Source organism: Bos grunniens, chromosome 6 (assembly GCF_055505025.1).
Source record: "Bos grunniens cultivar Pamir isolate PY7600 chromosome 6, Bosgru_T2T1.0, whole genome shotgun sequence".
NCBI lineage: Eukaryota > Metazoa > Chordata > Mammalia > Artiodactyla > Bovidae > Bos > Bos grunniens.
Genome location: NC_141170.1, coordinates 77,564,845 through 77,587,398, shown reverse-complemented (window position 1 = coordinate 77,587,398; position 22,554 = coordinate 77,564,845). Strand labels below are relative to the sequence as shown.

Genomic DNA, 22,554 nt, shown 5'->3' with positions numbered 1-22,554 from the left:
CTTCACTTTGCAGCTGCGGATACTAACCCTCAGTAAGGTTAAATAATTGGATCAACATTACACAGGTAGTCAATGCTGTGGTCAAGTAGACTGAAACAGTCTAGTACTAGAGCCTGTGCATTTACTAATGGTATTATACTTCCTTTACCATTCCTAAATAAGGTGACAACTTCTTCTAAAGAAGAAAGGAGCACTATATAGGGTCAATTTAATTATGATCCTTATCCTGTCGTTTTAAGATGAAACGAAAAACTGATAAAATACTCTAGTGTCTGTGTGGTTAATTGGTGAAATACTGTAGGATAATCTGTATGTGGGAGAAGGCAATGGCACCCCACTCCAGTACTCTTGCCTGGAAAATCCCATGGACGGAGGAGCCTGGTAGGCTGCAGTCCATGGGGTCACACAGAGTCGGACACGACTGAAGTGACTTAGCAGCAGCAATCTGTATGTGCTCCAGATTATATATTAAGATAAGAGTGTAAACTTGGAATGTTTAAGAACAGTCTTCATTTGCCTATCCACCCACTCATCCATCAATCCATCCATTCTGGTTGTAGAAAAATGATGCAGAACAAAGTTTTAAGCTGGTTAGACTTCACTTCTAGTTCCACTTTTACCACTCACTAATTGTTTGACCTTGAGAAAGCAAGATTATCTGATTGAGTCTTTCCTAAAGTATTCTTCAATGGGGTATTATGAGAATCAATGATACAATGTTTTAGCCCTCTAAGCACAGTATATGGTACAAAATTAAACTCAATAAATGATGGTTATTAATATTAGTATTCAGAATTTTATATGTTCTGAGCCTATAAAGATGAATAAAACACACTTCTTACCCTCTACAAGATCTAGTGTTTTAATAGGGACATGACATAAGTGTGATAAATGTGGAATGGTAAATTCTATGAGGGTTTAGGTACAGAGGAGTTAGGAATGGAAAAAATGATTAATAATTTGAAATTTTATAATGTGTCAAGCATTGAGATAAGTGCATAGGCCGTTCACTTGCCATCTTCTTTAATTCTCTTGATGACCCTAAGAAATAAGAACTATTATCTCTGTTCTACAAATGAAGAAAATAAGTTTAGAGAAATGAAGTTATCTGCCCAGAGTATATACTCAGGAGAAAAGAGTGGAGACCTTAACCCAAGTTATCTCTAACATGAAAAATGAAGCCTTTAAGCTGAGTCTTCAATGATGGCCAGGTATTCTTGAGCACACAGGTATTCTTGAGCACACCAGTAGCAAAGGATATTCAAGGCACTGGAAGCAGTAAGAAAAATGGCGAAAGGAAATCAAACTGTGTGATGTATTTAGAAACTTTGGGTAATTCAGTGTTCACTTGAGGACTACTTATTAAGGGTCTGTGATGTGCCAGGGGCTGTTTTAGATGCTGGATATATGAAGCCTAAGAGACACAGGCTGAAATTCCTATTTGGACTTTATTCCTTTGGAGAAAGATACCCAAAGTAACACGTACTCACATAAGTTCTTTACAAAGTAAAATATAAAAATACAGTAAACTGTAAAACCTCTGTTCTAATTACTGTTGAGAAAAATGAAGCAGGAAAGAGGTCCAAGTATGCTGACAGCAGGAAATATTTCTGATTTTCAGGAGACAGGGAAGGCTTAGTGAAGCAGAGATATGAGTGTTGCAGGAACCAAATCATGAAGGATCTTCTACACCAGGCTCAGAGGTTTGGACTTTGTCCTTTTGAAATGGGTGTCTTTAAAAAAAAAAAAAAAAAAGGGACTGGAATGAGCTTCACGATGGTGAGAATGTGGCTGAATTTGAGGCGTTTATAGGGTTGGAAGAAATGAGAGGGTGAAGGAGAGAATATTCCAAGGAAGAATGTCAACACGTCACGGTTTCATGAATTTATTGGAGATGAGCTGAAATGAGAATGAGTTTGGTGTATGAGAAACCAGTAGATAACAGGCCATTCTGGGGAAAGCCTGGATCAGAGGAACTACATCTGGAGGACTCTGCAGTTAGCTTCCTGGGAAACTGAGCATGATACCTAACTTCTCTTCCTCTAGTCACCCCTTACAAAAGTTAGGGATAATACAGCCCCTCCCTCATAAAAAGAGTTACACTAAATAATACAGATGAAATATTACTTTTGTGCCTGCTGCTGCTACTGTTGCTAAGTCACTTCAGTCGTGTCTGACTTGGTGTGACCCCATAGACGGCAGCCCACCAGGCTTCCCCGTCCCTGGGATTCTCCAGGCAAAAATACTGGAGTGGGTTGCCATTTCCTTCTCCAACACATGAAAGTGAAAAGTGAAAGCGAAGCCGCTCAGTCGTGTCCAACCCTCAGCGACCCCATGGACTGCAGCCTTCCAGGCTCCTCCATTCATAGGATTTTCCAGGCAAGAGTACTGGAGTGGGGTGCCATTGCCTTCTCCGACTTTTGTGCCTGGTACACAGTAAATTTTCACAAAAGGTTAGCTGTTACTATATGCAGTATCTTGGGAGCTGGGAGGGTATAGCAGAGATTGGCCCCAGGTTTAGGGATTGTTATGGAAGGAAATATGATTGAAAGTACTGTGATTTCAGGAGGCTGATTATATTACATAAATCTAAATATTCATCTCTAATATGAAAATTCATAATCTAAAAGGCCAAGGCTTATAACAGTTTAATGTAGACTAACCCTTGAGATAATACAAAGGTCAAAATAGCTCTAATAAAATTTAATAATTAGGAAGTTTGAGCTTTGGAAATGGAAAGATATATGAGTAACTCAAAAAAAGTGTCATTTTAAATAAATGCAATGTCTATCTCCATACTGCTGCCAAATTTTCATTTTTTTATGAATTCAAATAGGCTAGGAACAAACTTCAGTGCTTCAGAAGAATGTCTGATTGATGGTCATTTCTCTGTAATGAGAGTTATTTGAATGTGACAGCAGGCACCAATGTGTTGGATTCAGCAAGAAGAACATGCATTGTACCATCACCTGTCTTGGAAGGGGTCTTCACATTTGCCAGAAACCCAAATGATAAATAGAATCTTAGTCTCACCTATCACAACAATAAATTGCTACCTACGTGTATCTTAATTTTATCTTAAAATTACGTTTCTTTAAAGTCAATGTCTGCTTAATGAATCAAATTGGACAGAGTTCTTTTTTTTTTTTTTTTTTTTGAGATTTCCAGCTCAGTAGAAATAAATACCTTGCTTTCCCCAGAAACTGCCTCAGATATCACTCAGTTCTGGTTATGCATTAAAGATCACAGCAAGTAGGCTTTTAAAATGTAATCATAAAGTTCTGTTTAGGGCTACTTGTCTGCCACTAAAAGTAGGAAGAGAAACTGATTTGGTTTTATGATAACAGATTTAACTCTCAGTATTAAGAATTTTTGTCAAAAGTGATGTTGGATTGTAGTAAATTCATGAAATGTCACCCTTTGATCACAAAGAAAACTACAAGGAATTTGAACTAAACAAATCTTAAGGGGCCACCAGAGGAACAACTAGATGGCAGTTATCAGGCAGAGATCAGCTTTTATGTTCAGTTCTCAAAATAAATACCAGCTCTCCCAAAATGTTAAGGAGTAAATATGACAGCTTTAATCAAGTTTGCAAAATAAATTTCATTCTCAAGTTGACAGGTTCCTGGGTATAAGGGACACTTAACTTCTGAAAATTGTACTTTGTATGGTTGTGTTGAGAAGACTCAGTTTAAGTGAATTCAAGCCTACCAGATTATTGGGCATAACAAGTAATTTAAACATAATTTCTCCATTAATTAGTCTTAATGTATTGAATAAAATGGTTCATTAAACAGATTATATTGAAGAGCAATTCTCTTGGTAGCAAATACATCTGTGAGAACATCCTTAAAATACAAAGATGTGATATAAGAAATTTTTGGTGAAATTTTAGAAAGTAGAGATAGAACAGCTGGTTTAATACAACTTGTAGTCAGAATGGTCTGGGGAACCTAGACGCTTGTATGATGAACATCTAGTGTTTGGTTCTTTTCAGCATATATATACTTTTCTTTTGAGAACAGATGCTGGGTTATCCTTTGGGGAACTGCCTCAATCCCATGACATTGCACACTCATGTTATCTTGGTATCAGTGTGACTTAAGAGAAAGATCAAGGGATACAAGGCCAGAAGACTGAGATCCATGGCCAGGCTCTGGTTCAGTGTAACTCTGGGCAAGTCATGTAATCTTTATGAGGGTCTGGTTTCTCATTTTTAGCATGAAACCAATACTATTAATAGTACTGATATAAATACTTTTCAGGATTATGTTAAGGATTACATAAGTCAGTCATGAAAAAGCATTGCTGCACAGATATTAAAAATACCCAGGGGGTGCTTGCTAATGTAGTTCAGTGTGACCAACCTTGACTGGCAAGCTTATTACAAGGTTAAAAAAATACGAAAGCAACAATTAGTGCATTTTACAGTATGTACATGATACCTTAATCGATTGTTGTGTAAACAGCTTATTTTCATCTGGGAGTTGCCTTTTCATTATTGACATGAGGATAATAAATGTATCTTATGTAAAATGAGGCATCCCATTCATGCCCATTTGTCATTCCCCACAAATCAGATTGACACTTGGGAGACATCGGTCACCCCAGGTGTACTGTGTTGGCTTTCGCTTCTTTGGAGTGGAGTGCAGCCTGGTGAGGGGCTTGAGCAGAGAGCCCCAGGCTGCTCACCATGAAGGTCTAGTGAGCACGATCATGGATATTTTTGTGGAGTTATTTATGCCATCAAGGCTAATTCTGTTTTCCTTTTGTAAGTGAGATAGAACCACTTGCCCATGACGTGTTTACCTCAGGATTGTACAGTACCCTAATGACAGAAGAAATACTGCTTATTTTATATTCATTTTTTCCCCTTAAACATCGTACATACAAAAGAAGTGGCACAGAATTCAGAGGTAATGGGGAACCAGAAGCACTTAGTGTGTTAATTTAAGGAGTGTGTATAAACTTCATGCAGATTGAAATGTCCCAACAGCTTGCAAATGGGTTGTTCATGTATTCAAGGCAGCAGTTCTGAAGGTACATTAGTCATAAAGACCACAGAATGTAGCTTTTTATGTTTGTTGTTCGCTTTCACAGTCTGTCCCACCCTGAGTCTCATAGTCTAACAGGGTGGTACACGGGTGCCTGATTGCCTCCAAGAATGTCTGTGGGAACTGAGCCCCTCCGAGTGGAATAAGAATAGGGCTTCGAAGTAAAAATAGCCTGCGCTGAAATACCAGTTCACCACTTCTGAACTAGGGTGGCCTATTGCTCTTTGGCCATTACTTTTTATTTTCTGATCCTGAGTTTCTTATCTGTAAGCTGAAGGACTAACAATGCTCTCAGCACAGCGGTAAAAATAACATGGGAAATGTATGCAAAGGGCTTCTTTGGTCCAGTGTAGAGAATTTTATTAACTGAATTAAATAAGAGTTATTAGTATTGACCTTCACAATAAGAGTGCGGGGCAGTTGAAAAAGTCTCGCATTCCAAAGGTATTTCACCCGCTGAGTCATATCTCCCCCTGAGAGAGAAAGGATTCTAAAACCAAGAAGTTTACCACAGTGTCTCATCTCCTGGTTGTTCAGTTGCTCAGTCGTGTCTGACTTTTTGTGACCCCACGGACTGCAGCACACCAGGCTCCCCTGTCTATCACCAACTCTTGGAGCTTACTCAAACTCATGTCCATCGAGTCTGTGATGCCATCCAACCATCTCATCCTCTGTCGTCCCCTTCTCCTCCTGCCTTCAATCTTTCCCAACATCAGGGTCTTTTCCAATGAGTCAGCTCTTCACATCAGGTGGCCAAAGTATTGGAGCTTCAGCTTCAGCATCAGTCCTTCCAATGACTATTCAGGACCGATTTCCTTTAGGATTGACTGGTTGGATCTCCTTGCAGTCCAAGGGACTCCAAAAGAGTCTTCTCCAACACCAGAATTGAAAAGCATCAATTCTTCGGCACTCAGGTTTATTTAAGGTCCAACTCTCACATCCATACATGACTACTGGAAAACCCACAGCTTTGACTAGACAAACCTTTGTCAGCGTTTTAATACACTGTCTAGGTTTGTCATAGTTTTTCTTCCAAGGAGCAAGCTCTTTTACTTTCATGGCTGGAAATCATCTCCTGGAAATCAGTCTGATTCTTCATGCTTCTGTTCAGGAATATCTTAATACCTCAGGGAAAAAATTTTGTGTACTTTTCACTAAAAGTACAGATATATCTTCTCTCCAAATTATTGTACCATTTATTTTTTCTTCTTTCAAAACTTTTGTTATAGGTAAAAATTCATTTTAAAGGACTTTGAGATAATGAAAAGGAGGCTTCCCTAGTGGTTCAGATGGTAAATAATCTGAGCCAGCAGTTCACATTCTTTACCATCTGGTAAAGACCTGGGTTTTACTATCTGCAGGAGACCAGGGTTCCATCCCTGGGTTGGGAAGATCCCCTGGAGATGGGAATGGCAACCCATTCCAGGAGTTTGAGATAATGACATTGCCAAAAAATCTCCACTTGCACAATTTTGCTAAAACTAGATTACTTCTTCCCACACAGCAACATGTTACTTTTCCCTAAGGTAGAAATGCTTCCCTACCTTCAAAATGAAACTGAGGATCTGAGGACAGGATTATGCAAGTTTTTTCAGATTCATGTCCAGCTTGGATGCTAGATCATACAAAGCATTTCTCCAATCCTTTCCACCTATCTATCTGTAGTTTCTCAAACACAGCCTGGTCTTTCAGGAATCCCTGCCTTTTCAAACAGTTTTCCTTCTGGCCATTTGTCCTTCCACCACCTCACCTGGCTCGCCAGTTACGGCCTGTCCTTCAAAATCACTTCCTCAGTAAACTGTGTTCTGAGTGTCCCCGCCTGCCTCGTCTTGCTGGACTTCTGGCTCTTCCTCTCTTTCCCTAAGCCTTCCCTGCAGACCTGCACCATGCAGCTTATTTCTGTGTTAGATTTGCCTCTTTGCCTCCCTCCCCTCAGTGTGTTCATTCATGCCTAAAGAACAGGTGTGTGTCTTTATCTCCTCACAGGGCCAGGAGCACAGTGAGACTCAGTAATTATTCCTGTTTGGCCCTGTGGTTTACATCCAAGCAAAGCTGTTGTAGGCAACATTAACACTGAGAAATGCCGGAGTAACTGAATAAACGCATACAGCAGATTACTATATCCACAGCAGAAGAGGTTATTTTAAGAACCACTGCTTGTTTTGCGTCTAAGATGGAATAGCAAACGTAATTTCTTTACCATCAAAAGAAGCTACCTTCCAAGATAGGAGAGCCTCTATTTTTTAAAGAAAGGAATTAAATTAGAGGAAGCATTTGCATTTGCACATTAGTCTTCTCTGAATATGCATGGCTGGTTGAATTCTGTCTGACACCTTCACAGAACTCCCTCAAGTAAGCTTTCCATTACTAAATAAATTGCATCCATTCTAATTAAAGATATGCAGAATACTACCCAGACAGAAGAAGTAAGATAGACTGGAAAGCTAGAGCTTCCATGGTAACCCTGCCAGGGACAATGTAATTGATTCATATGGTCCCTTTGCCACGTATTGATTCCATGCCAACGAGCCTTAAAAACTGTCCATCATTTCACAGAGCTATTTATAGATGAAGTCCACCTGTGACAAATGTGACAGAAATACAGGGATAATTACTAAAAGGAATAATTAAAAAATTCCTGCTTTCTAGCTCCCCTCTCCATTAATTATCAACAAGGTTTAAGTAATCATATAGTAAGTATAAGGATACTTTATGGAAATAAAATATTTGTATTAGATCCTTTTGTACAAAGAATCTGCTGAAGGAGGAAAAGAAATAAAAACTCAAGTCTGATGTTACAAGCACCACATCACTGCACAGAATTGGTACCTCATTCTGCCTTATTGCTGGTTGTTAGCATTCAGGTTTATCAAGCAACTTGTCAGAATATTAACCACACATAAAAGGAAGTGATAAATTAATGCCACATGGACACAAAGATTCAGAAACTGAGACAAAGCTACAGTGGCACGATCAGTTTTCATGCCCTTGAAAGCACATCACGACTCCTCTGGTTGGGGTCCTGGTGAGAGAAAGAAGTGAGTTGTGCACTGTCCATTTATTTCTATAAACCAGACTTCTAAATTATAATACCTCACAGTCCCAGAATTCAGTGTGATGGCTGAACTTGCCAATAGCACCCAAGGCTGAGCAATTGGTTTTCACTCCCATCACTGAGAGATGGGAGTTTGTGGTGGTAGCGATGGAGTGGTGATGATATTTGTTGTTTGAACAGGAAAACACTGGTATCAATAGCCTGGTTTAACTAGCTTGTTCAGACATTTGCTCCAAGTATTCAACATGCTTTAAACTTGATCTTGAATTGCTGCCTGGGTTATACTTGCTAGTAATAGTAAATTCCTAAAGATGATTGCCAAATTACCACATAATTATTTTACCTTAAACCTAGTAGAAACTCAGATTGAGCTCTTTCAGCTGTTTTTTGAAAATTTTCTTAAGATTTCAGACTTTCATATATTTTACTCCTTGGTTAATGAAAAAAGTTAGTGCTATTTATTTTATTTTTTTATTTTTGCTTTTTTTTATTGGAGTATATTTGCTTTACAGTGTTAGTTTCTGCAGTACAATAAAGTGAATCAACTGTATATACACATAGACCCCCTCCTCTTGAATCTCTCTCCCGTTCCCACCATCCACCTCTCTAGGTTATCACAGAGCATGGAGCTGAGCCCCTGTGCTATAGCTTCCTACTAGCTATCTGTTTTACACATGGTAGAGTATATGTGTCAATAGTACTCTCCCAATTTGTCTGATCTTCCCTTTCCCCTCAAGTGTCCACATGTCTATTCTATGTCTGTGTGTCTATTCCTGCCCTGCGAATGGGTTCATCTGTACCATTTTTTTCTAGATTCCATATATATATATGTTAATATATGATTATTTGTTTTTCTGTTTGACTTCATTCTGTATGGAACCCACTCTGTATGACAGACTCTAGGTCCATCCACATCAAATGACCTAACATCCACTGCAAATGACCTTACTTTGTTCCTTTTTATGGCTGAGTAATATTCCATGGGATTCCGTGGTGGCTCAGCTGGTTAAGAATCCACCTGCAATGCAGGAGACCTGGATTTGATCCCTGGGTTGGGAAGATCCCCTGGAGAAGGGAAAGGCTACCCATTCCAGTATTGTGGCCTGGAGAATTCCATGGGCTGTATAATCCATGGGGTTGCAAAGACTCAGACACGACTGAGTAACTTTCACCATTCTCTCCCTCTCTCTCTCTCTGTCTCTATCTAGTTTTATACAAATAGCCGGGACATGGAAGCAACCTAATGGACATTTAGGTTGCTTCCATGTCCCGGCTATTGTAAATAGTGCTGCAGTGAACACTGAGGTACATGTGTCTTTTTGAATTATGATTTTTTCAGGGTAGATACCTAGTAGTGGGATTGCTGAGTCATATGGTACTTCTATTTTTAGTTTTTTAAGGAACCTCCATACTGTTCTCCATAGTGGCTGTATCAATTTACATTCCTACCAACAATACAAGAGTGTTCCTTCTTCTCCACACTCTCTCCAGCATTTATTGTTTGTAGATTTTTTGATAATGGCCATCTGACCAGTGTGAGGTGATACCTCATGGTATTTTTGATTTGCATTTATCTCTAACAGTGAGCAATGTTGAGCATCTTTTCATGTGTTTGTTGGCCATCTATATGTCTTCTTTGGAGAAATGTCTGTTTAGATCTTCTGCCCATTTTTTGATTGAGTTATTTTTTTGTTATTGAGCTGCATGAGCTGCATATATATTTTGGAGGTTAATCCTTTGTCAGTTGCTTCATTTGCAAATATTTTCTCCCATTCTGAGGGTTGTCTTTTCTTCTTGTTTATATTTTTCTTTGCTGTGCAAAAACTTTAAAGTTTAGGTTCCATTTATTTGTTTTTGTGTTTTCTTTTATTTTCATTATTCTAGAAGGTGGGCCACTTTTGATGCCTTATTTTCTAGTATATCTGGGTATCTACAGCCATAATAAATTCCTCTAATAAAAATACTCCAATGGATGCATTAAAAAAAATTATTGTACAATATTATCTCTTAGTGGCAGTGATGGAAGTCAGTTCTCTCCTTTTAGAGGATGTGGGTATAGAGTCTGCATCAGTTGAGTCTAGATTCTATAAACTGAAAGTCAAGGCTCTTTCCAAAAGTTGGCCTGTGATTTCCTGTCTTTCCTCTTATTTTTGTTTGACAGAATGGCTCTTTTGCATTTTTACCTTTTGAAATACTACCAAGTATTTATTAATCACCTGAAACCATCTGTCCTTGCCCCTCTAGATTACATTTGATCAGGTCACATCTTCAACCCTCATAGCATTTAGAAATAATTTCCAGATATCTCTTCAGATGAATTGCCTTGTATTATCCTTAAGAGTTTATAAAGATTTAGCCTTATTGATCTCTATAGTCTTTAAATTTTCTTAAATTTAGAAATGTAGCAAACTACTTGTGTACATACTACACAGCTGCCCATGTAATATTTATTAACAATTTTTTAATCTTTTTCAAGATATAAAACAATACGTATAGTTGAAATCATTCTTTTTTCCTTTCCTCCTGTCTAATTTCTTCCCCCTTTCTACTCTTCCCATAGGTAAGACCACTCGATGAATTTATGGTTTATCCTTATAATCCATTTTTCATCTGTATAGATATGTGTCTATGAATATATAGTACTTTGAGAGGTTTCTTGATTCATAGAGATTCTATCAGATTAGTAATAGTGTATATATTATTTTTGGTGTTCAACTTTGAGATTTCTAGAATCTTTAGATTATCAGTCTGCCACATTCTTTTTAACTGCTGAATAGTGTCATTGTATGAATTTTAGGAATTTTCCACAGTATCATTGGCTCTATCTTCAAAATGTATATACAGAATCCATCTACTTCTCGCCATCTCTACTGTTATCACACTGGACCAATCTAATCTGCATTATTAAACATTCTTTTAACTAGTCTATCTGTGACCTCCTTGGAAGACTCAGCGAAACCTACTCTCAAGGTAGTCAGAGGTATTCTTTTAAAACGTAAGTCATATTGTGTCACTCACCTATTCAAAATCCTCAAGTGACTTTGCCTTTCACTGACACTTCAGCAGCAGACACTTCAAAAAATGCTGCATTGAGTCTCCTTTTATTGTTATCTAGGGTCAAATTCCAATAGAGGAAATTCTGCTTATTGACACTGAGTCACACATTTTTTCAATATTACTACATTCGTCCTTGCTAATTTCTAAGTGGTTATACCAATTTATGATCACACCAACAATACATAAACCATTTTTATGCTTTCGTAACACCCTGGCATACAGCCTTGTACACAGCAGATGTAAATACTTAACTATTTCCTCCTTTAAGGGACAGTTCTTCAACACCCACCCAACCTTAACTCTTCTTCTATAATCCACTCAGAAGGATCATACTTGAGCTTCTGTGAAAATTTTGTAAATACTTTTACTATTGCATCTGCATTTCATATCATAATATGTATTTCTACTTCCTCTTCCCCCTCCTACGTATAGATCTATTTGACCACAGGGACAGGGTCTTCATTGCATCATAGTACCTAAGAAGAGAGAAAGAAAAGTCTCTAATTGCGGATCATCTATGGCCAAGCACAGGGAACTTTCCTTGTACACATAATGCTTTCATATTTATAGTTATTACTGATAACAGATACTGTTATTATTCCCATTGTACAGATGAGACAATGGAGGGCCATGATTTTCTCACTGTTAACAGAATTAGAAGAAGGCAGAGCCTGTGTCGTAAAATTGCCTGACTCTACAACCTAAACTCATCCCATCACACTATGTGCTTCTTATATCTCCTTGTCCAGTATACAGGAGGTGCTTCAGATATAGTTGCTGAATAAATTCCTTAGATGATACTATAAAAATACTGACGGATTCTGTTCTGTTTGCTAAGTCACTTCAGTCGTGTCCAACTCTGTGCGACTCCATAGACAGCAGCCCACCAGGCTCCCCCATCCCTGGGATTCTCCAGGCAAGAACACTGGAGTGGGTTGCCATTTCCTTCTCCAATGCATGAAAGTGAAAAGTGAAAGTGAAGTCGCTCAGTTGTGTCCGACTCTTAGAGACCCCATGGATTGCAGCCTAACAGGCTCCTCCGTCCATGGGATTTTCCAAGCAAGAGTACTGGAGTGGGGTGCCATTGCCTTCTCCATCTGTTCTGTTTAGCCAATATCAAATTTTGTGAATGTTTTATTTACTTTGATCTTAAGTACTTTATTGAGATAGCCTCAACAACTAGAAAAAAATTAGTTTTTCTGTCAGCTCTTCTGTGTGTGTGTGGGGCGGGCGGGCGGTGGTATTGAGGGATTCTGAATATTGCTTCTACATCTAAGGTAAAGTATAGATCACTTTTAATTTGAGGATTTCTTTGATGATTATTGATGAACTGCTTTCCAAGAATGATTCACTGAAATGCTAAGATGGAACATCTTAAAATTTACTCTGACCAAGTTGTTACGAGTGAAGACATTTTTTAACTTGAATTAACAGTTAACGTTTTAGATATAGATTAACCACATATTGTTTACCATACTGGACATATCGATTTCATTCGTATATAATCTCTAAAATCCACTTTTTCCCATCATTCAGTGCCTTCCCCCACTAGTCACATATGTACCATATTCCTGTTTTTGTTGCTGATACACAGATAACATTGATTGACTGGAGGGACAGCCCACTGATTTTTACAGTGCAGAAAGAGGCATTTGATAGACTTGGCAAAAGGCGCCTGTTCTAACCTCAGCCCTCTTAAGCTTTGGATGCAAGCTCGGTGTGTTTGCTCTTCTGCTTCTTTAAGTCTGAGGGTCAAAGCTCTTGTTTACTGGTAGTGAAAGGGGGCTGTGGGTGAGATCTGCCATGTCAGTGTCTACAGATTTGGCAGTGAATTTAAGTAAACAACTAAGAGGTGTTCTGAACATTCATTAATAACTAAATGTCAGCTTGGGGGAAGGTACACGATGTCATTTCTCCCAGCTATCCCACTGGCTTTATTGAAAACCCAGCTTTAAACAATAATTCTCTGCTCTTTTCACTGTCACCCAATTAAGCTTGAAGCTTTTATTTCACTTTTTCAAGATCTCTGTATCTCTTCAGGAGGAAAGAAACACGAAATGGATAGTTTTCATAGCATCACAGGCAGAGAATAGATTTGTAATGATCAGCAATGACACGTGCTATTTTGGGGCTAGATTTGTCATTCATATACATGTGCACTCCAAGTAGAATTTTTCCTTAGCTTTTAAAAGTCCTTAGGATTCTTGGGTGATTCATGTACATAGAAAAGAAATTTACATTATTCTCACTAAGATATTTTAAAGTTACTTAAATTTGTCACTGAAATCACTAAGAATTTTAATTTCATTCATCTTATTTCCCCACCCGACAAAATAAGGAAAAATGTAAACCTAGGGGAAAATCATGTGTCATGTGTAGTAGAGCTTTCTTCTTGAGGATTAGTGCAGGTAAGTTAAATTTTTGAATTCACTAAAGTTGATTTATTCTTAGTTTTAAAATCTTACTTAGATTTCATACTCTCTCCCAAATTAACTACTTATAACCATATCAGAGGGTGCAATGGAATTGAGAGATTGGAGTTTCAATCTTCTTACCATTTTGGAATTACCAATGAGTAAGTTAATGTTTCCATGGCTGCCAGATTTATTTTCTGTTAATAGCTGTTCATTGAGTACCAACTAATTGTTCAAATAGATAAGTCCTAAAGATACAGCAGTGAACAAAAAGAGACCCAGAAACTCCCATGTGGTGTTGACCATCTAGCATGGAGGCATGATTAGTCAAGCACTGACAATTATTAAACATTAATAAGTCAGTTAATAATTGAAAGAATCACAGTGTGTAAAGGGTGAAGGAGAATTAGCTGGAGCTAAGGTAGCCCAGACCAGATGGCACAGCAGTAGTTTGAGGGAAGGGGCGATATTTCAAAAAGTTACCTTAAGGAAATGTTGTGTAACCTTAGATGAATGTAGGATGAGAACATTCCAGGTTCCCATGCAATATTGCTCTTTAGAACATTGGACTTTACTTCCATAACCAGTCGTATCCACAACTAGGTGGTGTTTTGCTTTGGCTATGTCTGTTCATCCTTTCTGGAGTTATTTCTCCATTGATATCCAGTAGCATATTGGGCCCCACTCTAGTACACTTGCCTGGAAAATCCTATGGATGGAGGAGCTTAGTAGGCTGCAGTTCATCGGGTCACTAAGAGTCGGACACAACTGAGTGACTTCACTTTCACTTTTCACTTTCATGCATTGGAGAAGGAAATGGCAACCCACTCCAGTATTCTTACCTGGAGAATTCCATGAACAGAGGAGCCTGACATGCTACAGTCCATGGGGTTGCAAAGACTAAGATACGGCTGAGTGACTAACACTGTAGTTTGTATTGGGCTTCCCTGGTGGGTCAGATGGTGAAGAATCTGCCTGCAATGCAGGAGACCTCCATTCAATCCCTGGGTTGGGAAGATTCCCTGGAGAAGGGAATGATTACCCATCCCAGTATTCTTGCCTGGAGAGTCTAATGAACAGAGGACCCAGATGGGCTATAGTCTGTGGGGTTGAAAGAGTCAGACAAGACTGAGCAGCTAAGCATGCATGCATAGCTTATACTGACAGATTCAAAGGATGAGTATAATGACTGAAAAGGACCATATGAATAAATTCAACTGAATTCAAAGTAAAAATTAAAATCATAGTGTATCTAGTAGAGTTAATGGGTACATTCTCAGGGTGTGACTAACTGTGAGAGTATATGGTTCAGTCTATTATTCAAAATATAGACCAATGCTCAAACTTTAGAAACCTGCTCTAAAAATGGAGCTAATGGAAGACTTCCGGATTTAGTAACATCTTCACCCACAAGAATCCTTGAATCTTGGTAATAAAAAAGCTTATTGCCACTTAATGTTTATTGAAAAGGAAGCTGAACCTATGGTTCAAACCCCAGATCATCCAGGAATGAATATTCTTGGAGTATATTACCATATACCCTTTGATATAATTATTATTAAGATAATAATGAAAAAATAAGATAAAATTCATCAACATATACTTATTAAGTACCTACAATGTCCCAGATACTGAGAATACAACAATGACTAGTATGGGCTGAACTGTATCTCCCCAAAACTCATATATTGAAATCTTCACTCCCAGGATCTCCGAATGTGGACTGAATTTGGAGATAGGATGTTAAAAGAGGTAAATAAAGTAAAAGGAGGTTATAAAGGTGGGGCCTAATCCAATGACAGATGTCCTTTTAAGAAGAGGAAATTTGGACACCAAAATAAACACCAGAAACAAATATGACAAGAGAAAGGCCAGTGAAGCTACAAGAAGGCGACCATCCACAATCCAAAGAGAGAGGCCTGAGAAGAAATGAAACCTGCAGACACCTTGATCTTGAACTTCCAGTCTCAGAACGTGATGAAATAAAATTCTATTGTTTAAACCTCCCAATCTGTGCTATCTCATTATGACAGCTTGAGTAAACTAATTACAGTGACAAAGCTGTGGATCTTTCTTCATGCAGTTTACAGTTTCATGGGGAACAGATAAACAAAGACACAGAGAGTAAGTTTCATGATAAGGGGGGGTGCAGGTTGCTATGAAATAACTCATCTTAATTTGGGAGTTAGGGAAGGATCCCTGGATAAACTGATACCCAGGGTGAAGGCTAAGTAGAAGTAACAAAGGCAAGAAAGAGGGTAGCGGTGTGTTTCAGAAAAAGAATACAGACAAGAATGTGTGCAGAGCCCAGAGGACAAGTAGAACACCCGGCATTGCTCCAAGTCCCTCTGTGTGTATTTGCTGATTCTTTTATAGGCTTATCTACTGTACTGTGGTTAAAATATCCTCATACTTCATCCAGATTGATGCAAGTTCCTAAAGTTTGTTTTCACTGATTTCATTCCTGCTGTATATTACCCTGTCCCACCACACCAACCAGAAGAGCCTTCAAAAACCCCAATTAGGTAAGGTCTGCCCTTTTTAAAGAGGCTTGGGGACTTCTCACATTACTCAGAAGTAAGTAAGTAAACGACTTCTTACCTGTGAAGCTCCTTGTGATCTAGTACATGCCTACTTCTCACACTTCCTTTAATTCCAGTCTCCATCCCTCTTTCCCATCCCAGGCCACACTGGCTTCCTGTCTCTCCACAAGAGCTTGCTGGATTTACTCCTGCCTTAGGAATAAACTTGCTCTTCCCTTTATCTGGAATCCTCTTCCATCAGGTTTTTGCATGTTTATCTCATCTTTCAGGTCTCACCTGAAACATTACACCCTCAGAAAAGTCATCTCTAACTTAACTAACTGCACTTCCCTCCTGCTCTTCCACGGTGATATCCACCATATGACTCTTGTTTATTTCTTTTTTATAGAACTTATATTAAACCATGATAAGTGCTTCCCCTGACTTTCCACTGTCCCTTCTCCCCACAGTATAAAACTTCATGGAAAAGGAGATTCATCTATTTATCCACTCCTCTCCTCAGCATAGTTACTGGCACACTGTAATTATTTTTTAAAATTTTTTGAACATTTTTATCGGGGTATAGCTGATTAACAATGTTGTGATAGTTTCAGGTCAACAGTGAAGGAACTCAGCCATGTATATACATGTATCCACTCTCCCCCAAACCCCTCTCCCATCTAGGCTACCACATAACATAGAGCAGAGTTCCGTGTGCTACACAGTAGGTTCTTGTTGGTTATCCATTTTAAATACAGCAATGACACACTGTAATTATTAAATAAATACGTGCTTAATGAATAATGTGATTCAAACTCACTCTGATTGTAAATTCACATCATCTGTCTTTAAAATAAAACAGCAAAAAGTGGGAAATTTTTGAACCATGCCTAGAGAGTAGAAATGCATTTAATCCCCGGGTATAAGAAGATAGAAGCATCAGTAATACCCAGATTGACATGTAATAACATGTGGTAGGTTGTTAAGTCTATGCCTGTTATAATGCATTGACCATTTCTTGTCTGTCCACAAATCATAGTGATCCAAAGGGACAGGGATTGATCCAAAGGATTTGCCAACTGGCATTGTCATTTGACTCTGAGAAAGGCATGTAACCATATAAAGTATTCTGTGAATTATAGATGACAATAACTGGCCATGTCCCTGTCACATAGAAATAGTTTCGGGGTAATAGAATTTTTTGTTTTAAGTAGCTGAGCTCCCTGAGTAGAGGTGGGAAGAAGAGGTGAAATAGACTGCAGTCAAATTGTTAGCTCTATATATCTGCAACATAATTTACACTGATTTACTGGGTTATTCCTAGCACTAGGAGGGGTGCTTTGGCTCCCTCCTGAAGATAAACTTCATATATTTTCAATGCCATAATAAAGCAGAGCTTGCTGGGACATCATTGATAGATACCCAGACCCTCCAGGTTAAAAGACAGTACTGGGAGCAACTGGATGGAATGGTGTAGGAGTTGGGTAAACAGTGTTCCACCAGTGTCTGAGGCTCCCTAAAGGATACTGGGTCTAGAGGAAATAAGACCACCAGAATGAAGGGCATGTAGTGCAGTGGTAAGAAGGGTGGGCCCTTGTACCAGAATGCCTGCATTTGAATTTCCGTTTCATAGGGAGCAACCTCAAGCAACTGACTTGATTTCTTTGAGACTCAGTTTCTCCATCAGGGACCAATGCTGGAACATATAGGATGGTTGTGAAGATTAAAATGATTCACATACTTAATGTATCTAGATTGGTTTCAAACTTATAACAAGTGCTCAGTAAATGTTTTTCATTATCATCATCAAGTACTGGATTGATATGGTGGAGATTAGAGAGGGTGCTTAGATGGGTCAAGGGCTGGATAACACTAACCAGAAATGTTGCAATCAGATGCCACAGGATTTATGTGTGGAATGTTAGATTTAAAGAATCTGCTGGAGAAATGATTTCATTCCAAATATCACTAAACAATTTTCCCCATTCCCTCATAATTTTCCTGGACACATCAAAATTGGCTCAAATAAGGAATAAAGTATATACACCTTTGGGAGAACTGGAACAAACCATGCCAGCGGAACTTGATGATCTAGTACTTGTCAACCAAGGAAAGAATATACTCTAATTTCCTTCTCAAACTGTATTTTAGTTTATAATAGATGGCATAAATTTTGGGGAATGACTTTTTAATAGCAGATGCTCTAGAAACAACAAAGAAGCTGACTATGAACTTTTCAGAACCTGGCGGTTTGTATGTAATTGCATTTTTTTCATTATGGTTTTGTATCCTCCTTCATTCTTGAAATGGAATCGACTCCCCTCTTAGACAATAATGGGAAATTGAACAACTGCTGAGACAATGAATTTCCCCCCATAACAGACATGAAGCTCCTCAAAGAGTACATGAGAGAGATGCTCTCTTTTCCACTGCTTGCTCTCAATCACCTGGTCCCTAAATTGGACTACAGTTAGGACTACAATTTGACTGCTATTTATATTCCTACCAGATTTATGAGTGATTTTCTTAAAAAATGAGGGGAAGTACTCTCCATATCTTCTATATTACTTGTTGGGAAACCACACAATTCCGTCTGGTGAGATATACCTTGACATAGAAACTCATTAATCTATTCCTTAATTAATATGTCTAAGCATTCCTAATAATAAAATGTGTCTAAGCACACTGTTATGCAATTCCAAGGCTGCAGGCTGCAGTGATTAGAAATACTTAGTCTCTACCTTCATGAATCCTACTTTTTTAATAGCTTCAACACAGAGTACCGAGTTCTATGTACTTCTTTCACCCTTCAGGTGAGGAAGGGGAGATAGATTATCACTTCTTGAACATTTATTGAGCTAGACATCATGCTACATACTCTACATATCTTTGGAGGGACCTTACCTTCTGACAAGTATACCCAGGCAACTAGTTTGCCACTGTGGCTGTCCATCCGGTCTCATTATCTTCAAAAAATAATTTATACAAACTTTAAAAAGAAACGAATATTCAGCAAACTCATTTCCTAGACACTACCCCTGGAGGAGGAAATGGCAACCTACTCCGGTATTCTTGCCTGGAAAATTCCATGGACAGAAGAGCCTGGCAGCTATCGTCCATAGGGTCCCAAAAGAGTAGGACACAACTGAACACACACACACCCACACACACACCCACCCCTCTCTTACACATCTTAAACTTTAAATTCTCATTTTAGTGGAGAACCCCAAAAAGAAATAACTTCTCTTTGGTATGAGATGTAGGAATTGCATTTTGGAGACAAGAGCCTGAAGATTAATTTCATACCAAGACTCAGACTATGTTATCTTTAAATAGAGCAGGCAAGAGAGGAAGGGAAGGAATATCAATTGATGCCACTGCTTTCTCAAGTCCTTTATGGACAGCTCAGTAGGAACTAAATAATTGGTAATAGCTATTGTGTTTTCCTGTATCACTAAACCAGAAATGAGTGTTCATGGAAATGTCACTCTATATCCAAGAGAAAAATAAGGAACAATGATCAGTTTGACATTTTAAACAGGAGACATTTTTCTTTGGTTCAATATAAAAGTTTCTATGGAATGTGTAATTATATTTTATACCAGATTTCAGGTGTGCTTAATTACTCTATCAACTCTTTTGTTGATGTATCCTAAAATACACTCGGTTACTATTCAGAGAATGTCTTTAGCCTCTCTTCATGAAGCTTGGTAATCCAATCAACAAATGATATGTCATCAGAAATAACTTGTAAATGGGGTAAGAATTAGAGGTTGCACTTTCATTTTGTTTTTGAAGAAGAACAGTGCACACTGTCAAATTCCTTGTTGAGAAGGTTAGTCCATGTGAATCCTCTCTCCGGGATGACCAAGCATTTTGGTTTGCCTGGCACTAAAGCAGTTCTGGGGCCGTGGCTTTTCAGTACTAAAATGAGAAAGTCCCCAGCAAACCAGGATAAGTTGGTCACCTTACCTCTCTCTTCATCAATTTGTTGTAATGATTAAGTAAAACAATGCTTAGTAAATGCATATTGTTTAAAAAAATGCTTAGTATTTATAAGCATTAAAAAGGCCAGCTATTGTTAAAGGGCTTCCTATAGACAGGTGTTATATGTTAAACAGTTATTTTTGCATGAAGTTTCTCTGCTCCTGAATATCTCAGCTAGCATAACTGACGTTAGAGACAACTCAGAAAGTGAAATGAGTAGAGGTCAGTATATCCCTTTCTCTGAGGTGAGGATGGGGGTCTTTACATACACAAAAGAAGTGGAAGGGAGGGTTAGAGAGGCCATTTGTTGTCTGAAAATAGGTTCCTGAGCAAGAACAAGGGGAGCTAGGAGGTTAGCCACAGGTGAGAAAACTATGATGATGACAACTATATAAAAAAATATTTTTACAATATATTTTTAGTATAGTAGCATATTATATGGAGAAGGCAATGGCACCCCACTCCAGTACTCTTTCTTGGAAAATCCCATGGATGGAGGAGCCTGGCGGGCTGCAGTCCATGGGGTTGCTAAGAGTCGTCGACGACTGAGCGACTTCACTTTCACTTTTCACTTTCATGCACTGGAGAAGTAAATGGCAACCCACTCCAGTGTTCTTGCCTGGAGAATCCCAGGGATGGGGGAGCCTGGTGGGCTGCAATCTATGGGGTCGCACAGAGTCGGACAGGACTGAAGCGACTTAGCAGCAGCAGCAGCATCAGTGGGTGTGAAGTGGCATCTCCATGTGGTTCTGATTTTCCTAATAGTGATGTTGAGCATCTATTCATGTTTACACTGGCCATTTTATATCTTCTTTGGAAAAATGTCCTTTCAGATTCTTTGCCTTTTTTAAACTTAGAATATTTATGTGTCAACTCTTACTAAAATGAATTCATTCCTATTCTCTCTCAGTATTTAAAGAGCGCTTACTATGTTTCACGTACTTTACAGTCTCTAATCTCATCACTTCGTGGCAAATAGATGGGAAAACAGTGGCTAACTTTATTTTGGGGGGCTTCACTGCAGATGGTGATTGCAGCCATGAATTTAAAAGACACTCCTTGGAAGGAAAGTTATGACCAACCAAGACAGCATATTAAAAAGCAGAGACATTACTTTGTCAAAAAAGGTCCATCTGGTCAAGGCTATGGTTTTTCCATTGGTCATGTATGGATGTGAGAGTTGGACTATAAAGAAAGCTAAGCCCCAAAGAATTGATGTTTTTGAACTGTGGTGTTGGAGAAGACTCTTGAGAGTCCCTTGGACTGCGAGGAGATCCAACCAATCCTTCCTAAAGGAGATCGGTCCTGGGTGTTCATTGGAAGGACTGATGTTGAAGCTGAAACTCCAATACTTTGGCCACCTCATGTGAAGAGTTGACTCATTGGAAAAGACCCTGATGCTGGGAAAGATTGAGAGCAGGAGGAGAAGGGGACAACAGAGGAGATGGTTGGATGGCATCACTGACTGACTAATGGACATGAGTTTGGGTAAACTCCAGGAATTGGTGATGGACAGGGAGGCCTGGCGTGCTGCGGTTCATGGGGTCACAAAGAGTTTGACATGACTGAGCGACTGAACCCCTCAAATTAGTATTGTAATCCCTTTAGGTTAGGATACTAAAGATCAGAGAATGGAGTATTTATCCAGCTAAAACTGTGGCAGATTTGGATTTAGCTAACATGAAGCCTGCATGCTTATTTTTCTGAGGCTAGGTGGCCACCTGAGCCTTTTGAGGTATGTGAGCTTGTCCTCTGTTCTGCTACCTTCTCTGGTCCTTCTGTTTCTATTAGGAATGTGCCCTGAAAGTACAATTTTGATGGCTTCTGCAACACAGCGAATAACACTTGAACTCCTTATCATGCCACTCAAAAGCCTTCACATTCTTGGCAACCCCATCATCCCAGCCTCATTCTATGCCATCCCTTAGCCCTGCACATAATACATCTGGAAAACCACAAGATTCCTAGTTTCCTAATGGAGATTTGCACTCTTATTTCCTAGAAAGACTCTACTCATTCTGTGGGCTCAAAACGTGTCCTTCATTTTGACCCTGCAGTCACATTACTCTCCCTCCTTTGGGCATGTATCTCTTCTTAATCCAGACAACACCGCTTGTGTAGCTGGTATGTTCTTGATGTATGCAAAGCAGTGGAAATATCATAGTGGACATGATCCAGTCCCTGACCCTAGAAAGCTTAAAGTCTGATCTGTGTCTGTTTTCACCACTATCCTACAAATGATCCGAGCCCAGGGACTGTACCATTAATCTCACCACCAAACACAGTCCCTGAAAAATTTGGATTTTAAGGAAAATAATTCCAATATTTTACTGGAACTACTAATCCTCATATATTGCATATGAAGAAAGACTCTGGCTAATGACAGTAAATGGGGAGAGAATCCAGCATTATATTGCTGAGAGCTGCACATCAACACTTCCAACTATTTGCTATGTGAGTTT

The 22,554-nt window shown here is 38.9% G+C and overlaps 1 protein-coding gene and 1 long non-coding RNA gene across 44 annotated transcripts in view; one reads left to right on the top strand and one right to left on the bottom strand.

The window, feature by feature from the left end:
* The window catches only part of KCNIP4 (potassium voltage-gated channel interacting protein 4), a 1,317,771-nt gene that overhangs the window by 658,540 nt on the left and 636,677 nt on the right, over positions 1-22,554 (bottom strand). The gene's annotated exons all lie outside the window — the stretch shown is intronic.
* LOC147370906 (uncharacterized) overlaps positions 1-22,554 on the top strand; it is an 89,455-nt gene that overhangs the window by 9,532 nt on the left and 57,369 nt on the right. For 18 of the 42 annotated variants that reach the window (XR_015165563.1, XR_015165562.1, XR_015165576.1 and 15 more), the window contains one exon: positions 15,291-15,593. The exons of 22 other annotated variants lie outside the window; for them this stretch is intronic. This is a non-coding gene — a long non-coding RNA (uncharacterized LOC147370906). Of the gene's footprint in view, positions 1-1,621; positions 3,180-11,036; positions 11,108-15,290; positions 15,594-22,554 lie in introns of those variants that run through there. 2 more of the 42 variants (XR_015165591.1, XR_015165596.1) reach the window with 2 other exon arrangements.